Source organism: Trematomus bernacchii, unplaced genomic scaffold (assembly GCF_902827165.1).
Source record: "Trematomus bernacchii unplaced genomic scaffold, fTreBer1.1, whole genome shotgun sequence".
Lineage (NCBI taxonomy): Eukaryota > Metazoa > Chordata > Actinopteri > Perciformes > Nototheniidae > Trematomus > Trematomus bernacchii.
Genome location: NW_022988097.1, coordinates 9,337,956 through 9,343,955, shown reverse-complemented (window position 1 = coordinate 9,343,955; position 6,000 = coordinate 9,337,956). Strand labels below are relative to the sequence as shown.

At 46.3% G+C, this 6,000-nt stretch overlaps 1 protein-coding gene across 1 annotated transcript in view; it reads left to right on the top strand.

Moving 5' to 3' along the window:
- The window catches only part of nexmifb (neurite extension and migration factor b), a 50,963-nt gene continuing 44,963 nt past the window's right edge, over positions 1–6,000 (top strand). The window contains exon 1 of the mRNA XM_034121045.1: positions 1–625. The gene's annotated coding sequence lies outside the window, so the exon portion shown is untranslated. The remainder of the gene's footprint in view (positions 626–6,000) is intronic.

The window sequence follows — 6,000 nt, the reverse complement described above, 5'->3', positions numbered from 1 at the left end:
TACAGTCCTATTTGGAGTGGGCTACCTGATTTGCTCAGCGCGTCCGTCAAAGCGGTGCGTGGCCCTGCGTCGGCTAGCTGTGCGCGCTCATAGGTCGGACCGAGAAGAATCGGAGGGGGAGCAGGCAAAGTGCGCGCCTACGAGACTGCGCGCCGCAAGGAGGGGGAGAGGTCCAGCTGCAAAAAAAAGGAAGAAAAAATACGCCGTGACAATGGCAACATCAAGCACCTCGTAAAAGGCAGATAACAGGCGAGGGGGCGCCGCAAATCGGGAGTTTGAGAGGCGACGGCCCCTGTTTGTCCCGAGAAGAAGCGGCGACATTAGGACACGCTGGCTGTCCTATAGCGCGTTTCCTGGAATACGAATTCTTCCGTAATTGAAAATGGAGCGGCGGGGGAGAGGAGAGTCGCGCTGTCTCCATCGTTGAGAGGCGCGTCCACCTGCTATTACTGGAGGCCCGGGCTGCTTCTGCTGCTGGTGGTGGCGGGGAGGGTGGGGGGGGAACATGCATGGGAAGTGTTTGCATTTCTGGGGAAAGACGCATCTCTGATACTGTCCAAAGAAGCTGAGGAGGATCCCATTGCGACGGGGGAAAAACGCAGTTTTGGGCGCATACGCTCTGGAGGTAGGCATTGAAAACGTTATTATGCTGCTATTCAGCGTGCCGTGTGTGTTTGAATAGGGAGCGAGCTCTATTTGGTATGCACTGCACATGACAGCTCGATTTGTACACACACTGATTTACATCCTTGCTTTGCTTGATTTGCTTTATCTATCGGACATTTTTATTCAAAGGGAGAACACACCAAGCATGCGGTGTAGTAGCTGCCCTGCCTCCTTGGGACAGCTGTCGTAGGCTACATTCATTCCTCTCTGCTCCATCGATTAGCCCTGCGAAAAATACCCCCACTTATTTAAAGCGCAGGTACACTGACCTATTCTAAAGCTCAGAAATCAACACAGATACAGGTGCCACGTGTGGTTGTTCACATTGAAGCCAGTTACCCTGCACTGTTAGTGTGTTTTGAAGGCAAACACTGGCCTGTGGACGTCATTTTGAATCAACGCTATGCATCCGGAGCAGTGCTGCCCCAAAATAAATAAGAGATGAATAAAGGGGAATCATCTATAGTCCAAACTAATGAATGATTCATGAATGGGCTATTGAAACCCAATGGGATAACACATCATCTTACAGCTATAGGCCCCTCCACTGTGATAAGGTGAATAAATGATTCATATAAACGGTTTATGAGCACAGATTCCTAAAATTGGCCTAAACACCATGATGGCAGAGCACACACAGGTGCACTAACGCGGTGTGAATGCCTGCACTGTCGGGTCACTAGATCAGTAGCTTACTGTGTCTGTGCTCCTCTTAAAGGATGCCTCATGACAGATGTTTACTGGATGTCCCAGGCAGCCACACTGCGAGCCAGACAAGCCCAGCTAGAGAATAATGAGCTGCAGCCCATAATAACATCCTCTGTGCTCTGGTTTTGTGGAGGTGTTACAATCAGTTGTTAACTCTGTTTTAAATAGGGTTTTGTAATTGGATAACATTTTAACGGGCTAGACATTTCCCTGGCTAATGTTTATTGGAAAGCCTTGTAAGAAGGGATTTTCAACCTGCTGAATTTATCGCCACAATTAATGATCTGGACAATTATTGATCTGACATGACTTAGTTTGATTTATGTTTTGCAGCTTTTATATTAACCTATTTGAGAGGATTGTTTTGTGGCTTTTCTGCATGCATTTGGTTCCTATTGGAAGATTTCTTTAAAAAATGAAATGTAGTGATACACTGATGTAGGGCAACCTGTCACTGCCCTCTGCTTCTCTAATGTGAAGACAGCAGTGTAAACCAGATGGAAGGCCATGCATTGATTGAGTCAAAGAGAGCCTTTAAGAGGGCCAAATTGAGTTGACATGTTGATGTGGGTGTCATTAACATACATGATAATGTGTGCCGTCACTGGGCCTGAGGCTATGTGACGTGTTTCGGGGAGTGGGTCTCCTTGCTCTGGCCGTCTGCAGCCTTGTTTGAAGATCATAGATACAGAACCTAACAGAAGCTCACATATCAAACTGTGTCTTCTTCTGTGACGTGCCGCCAAGCTCGCCATGGAGGTTACAGAATTTGCCATTCATCTCCTCCTGGTCAGTCTCACTGCTTTCACTCCAGCGCCATTCTCCGTTCTGCCTCAAATTGGGTGAGAAATTGAGTCCAATGACACATTTCACCACCATGGCTCTGTTCCAGAGTAGCAAGGACAGCGCTGGAAGGTTTTCTGAAAATGTTATCCGAGCGTTATGTTGCTGCAATAAAACCAGCAGCTTGTGTACATAGTCTCTTATCTTCTCCTGCCCATGTGTGCTCTATGGCTTCTCCTCTGCTTCTGCCTCAGGCACATGTGTTGGGCCTCTACTACCGTGTCTGTTGAATGGGAGAGAGTCTCAATTATACCGAATGAACTGATCCCCGTCAATCATGCTTTTTTTCTTGCCAGTGGACACATTATTCGTATATAAAGATCATGTTCCTGGTCAATAATTTACACCTTAAAGGTTCTAATCAATATAAGGCATTTTAGAGAAGAGGATACAACTGCTTGTACTATAAATGTTTATAAGTATGATGGATTTCTTCAATCGTATTGCCTGACAGATTGCACTACAACACTTAAAAGGGGATACAGGGGAAAACATCTCGTTAAGGATACAGAAAGGGCTTCCCGCCTATGGAGCCCCGCTGTGTTTTATGTCTGGAGCTCTGCAGTTTTCTCTGCACATTGTGTCGCTAAAGTATTATGGAAGCACCTTGTGTCTTTCCCAGTCTATGTAGAAGCACGCTGAGCCTATCAGTAGCGAGTGTCTGTGTAAGCACACTGTGTTTATGTCAGGCCACTGTATGCAGAGGCCTGCTGCGCCCGCCCCAGCCCTGCGTTTGGGCTGTGCCTTGCTGACTGCGGCCCAGCGGAGGCAGTCTTTCCCCGTGCTGCTGCCTCTGCCGAGTTCTGTAATTAAAGGCAGAGGTAAGTCCAGGGGAGAAGGCTGGGCTCTGATTGCTTTTCATGGCCGCGAGGAGAGAGCTGCAGCGTGTCCTGAGGGACTGAGGCGCTGCTGAGCTCTTTGCTGCCTGCTCTGCCCCCCAGACGGGAGCTGTTCCAGAAAGACACACACATTTGTACTCACACGCTACTGGCATACTCATGCATACACAAGTAAACATACTCTAACTCTTCCTGCTGCAGACACACATATGTATATACACACACTAATGCACAGTGGCTGAGAGAGGCAAAAATTACAGCTGTAGCTGACAGGCAAACTGAGCTAATCTAATTTAAAGAATGCCCCGTTTAAGAAAATATGTGTCAGTACGAGGCGTGAGGCACTGAGGCAAAACTGTAAGAGTGCAGTCATGTAATGAATTAAAAACAGCGCAATCAGAAATACATTAAGGATCTCTCCGTGGATTGGCTGCCGGTCTGCATTGACAGAGAAGTTGATGTGTGATGGGGCTGAGTGTAGATGTGAGCAGAGACTGCCTGTGGTTGTCTTGGACCAGCGCTCTGCAGGGGGAGCTGTGCCTCCCCATCCTCCCTCCCTCCATAGCAGCAGCCAAACTGAAGAGGGCTGCTCTGCACTCTGAGGGCCTGGCAAACATGGACATGCTCACATATAGGATCTGGGTTGGCCCCAGCGCTTTTAGGGGAAAAATGGCCTCAGCGCTCTCCTCTCCTCATTCTCTGGATTCATTCATGACAGCTGGCTGGTTTAAGTACGCCAAGGGGTTAAACCATCCTTACAAGTCCTATCAGAGAGATTCCAGTGGAAGGCAGAAAATCACTTTGAGGAGAGGTTTTAAAAAAAAAAAAAAGGAAAAGCAGTTTGGTGCAATTTAAATGCCAAGGCCAGCCACGTTTTTGCACCGTGTTCATGAATTAGTTCTGCCAGGATAATTAAAGTAATGCATCAGGATTTCTGCCATTAACAAATAAAAGTCCAATTAAACTGGGGTCTATTAAACCACTTTCCGCGTTGCCTACTTGATCTCAACATGTAGGCTGGTGGCCACTGGGACCATGAGCGTGCAGGCTTGACGTTCATAGCTCATTTCCTGCTTCCACATCAGACCCTTATATTACAGATGGATAGATAATGTGAAATTTCCCCAGTTCTGCTCACTCTCTCCCGGGCCCCCTTGCATTTCAACTCATGGGGTTCTTGAAACAGATAGTGTGATTTGATGCTGGGAAATTTGAGAAGGAGCCCAAAGAGGTTGGGATTTAATGCAGTGGACACAGGTGCATTGACATGAATGGTATGAAAGCGGTATATTCACGATATGACTTGGGAGGGAGGAAGCTATATGACAAGGCTGGATTTTAAATTGGTTTCTCACAGTTTGCTCCCATGTATTGTTCCCTTTGTAACGGCACACACAGTAGCAATAACAACTCTGTTTTTTTGTTATATAATAACACTAATAGATTCATTGCCCCTTGTCTAATTCCTCATGTTGGAGCCGGAGGAGTCGCATATCCATGTTGTGCTAAACGTGTATACATCCAGGGTCCCGAATGCTGGAATAATAAGCCACCTTCATTAGCCTTATCTTTGATTTGGTGGATGGAAAGAGGGGGAGGAGGTGGGGGGGAGGAGGAGGTGGAGGAGATGAAAAAAGGGGTTGATGATGAGAAAGAGCGCCAAACATAGGGTAGGTTGTACTGAGAGAGAGGAGAAAACAGAGGAGCTGGAGATGAGAGGGGGGATGGACATGGTGGGAAGATTAGAGGAAGGGCTGGACAGACAGAGGGAGAGGGTGACAGAAAAAAGGGAGAGACATAGTTACTGCTGAAGGTGGGGGTTCAGGGTGCGTCCTTCCAGCAAAGCCAGTTGGAACAAACAAACGGTCGTGAGACAGACAGTGTTGTCTCTAATGGGAGAGAAGCTGGCTGTGCCCTGGATCTTTCCCTGCACCTTTCATTTTCTAAATGCTGTTTTGTCTGTTCACCACTTAACAAGCCACCAGTGCCTCAGAAAGGAACCACGCTTTATTTCCTGCTGTACATAATTACCAGCCATTCAAGACGGGCTTGTTTGCTACTCTAAACGATGTTGTGAATTTTTTTACAAATATGAGACAGGCTATATTTTGCTGTAAATCTTTTCACAGCGAACAAGTTGAGTGTTTACGGGCATTGCCAGTGATGGGTCTAAGATTAGCTGTAATTTATTTAACTTTAATTGTGCTGCTGTTTGTGGAGACTGCGCCATTTGTGCCCTAATCAAACATTAGCGATAATTTAATCGAATAGCTATTCTATCATCCTGCGATGAGAAAGCCTGTTGCAATAGTCTTCCTGTCAGATACAGTCAGCTGAAGAATAGCGCATTACTTTTCATTTACCATAGCACGCCAGAGGCAAAACACAATCCATGCGCGACGCATCTAAGAAGAAGTCAAATGAGGAATGTTTTTGAATATCTTAACACAGAGAATGTGAATTGAATTGCATACATGAATTTCAAGTTGGATTTGACCCTGATCTGTTAGATGATGTTGCTGATGATACAACAGCACGACTGCTATTCTACTACGGGTAATAATTATAATCATTCACAGCTAGTGGTCCTTGTCACAGGAGTGGGGCACAATGGAAATAATAATTAGGACTTCTCATTTCAGATGCATCTCAAAAGGGTGTATGAAGTGTGTACTGCGGCTCTTTGACTTCTAGGATGTACAGCTGTGTGTATTCTTGCTTGTTTCTCTGTCAGCTCCAGCATGCCTCAGGAAGAATTTCTGCTGGCTCCGGCGTTTTCTTCGACTTTGTGACTCCTGTTATTTCTCACATTCACACACGCACATGTTTTAGCATTATGACAGTGACCCAGTCTCTGCTGTCACACACAAGTAGCCAATTTAAGCATAACTATATACATGATAGGCCAGGATGCCTGCTTCACATTTATTGTCAGTGACGTACA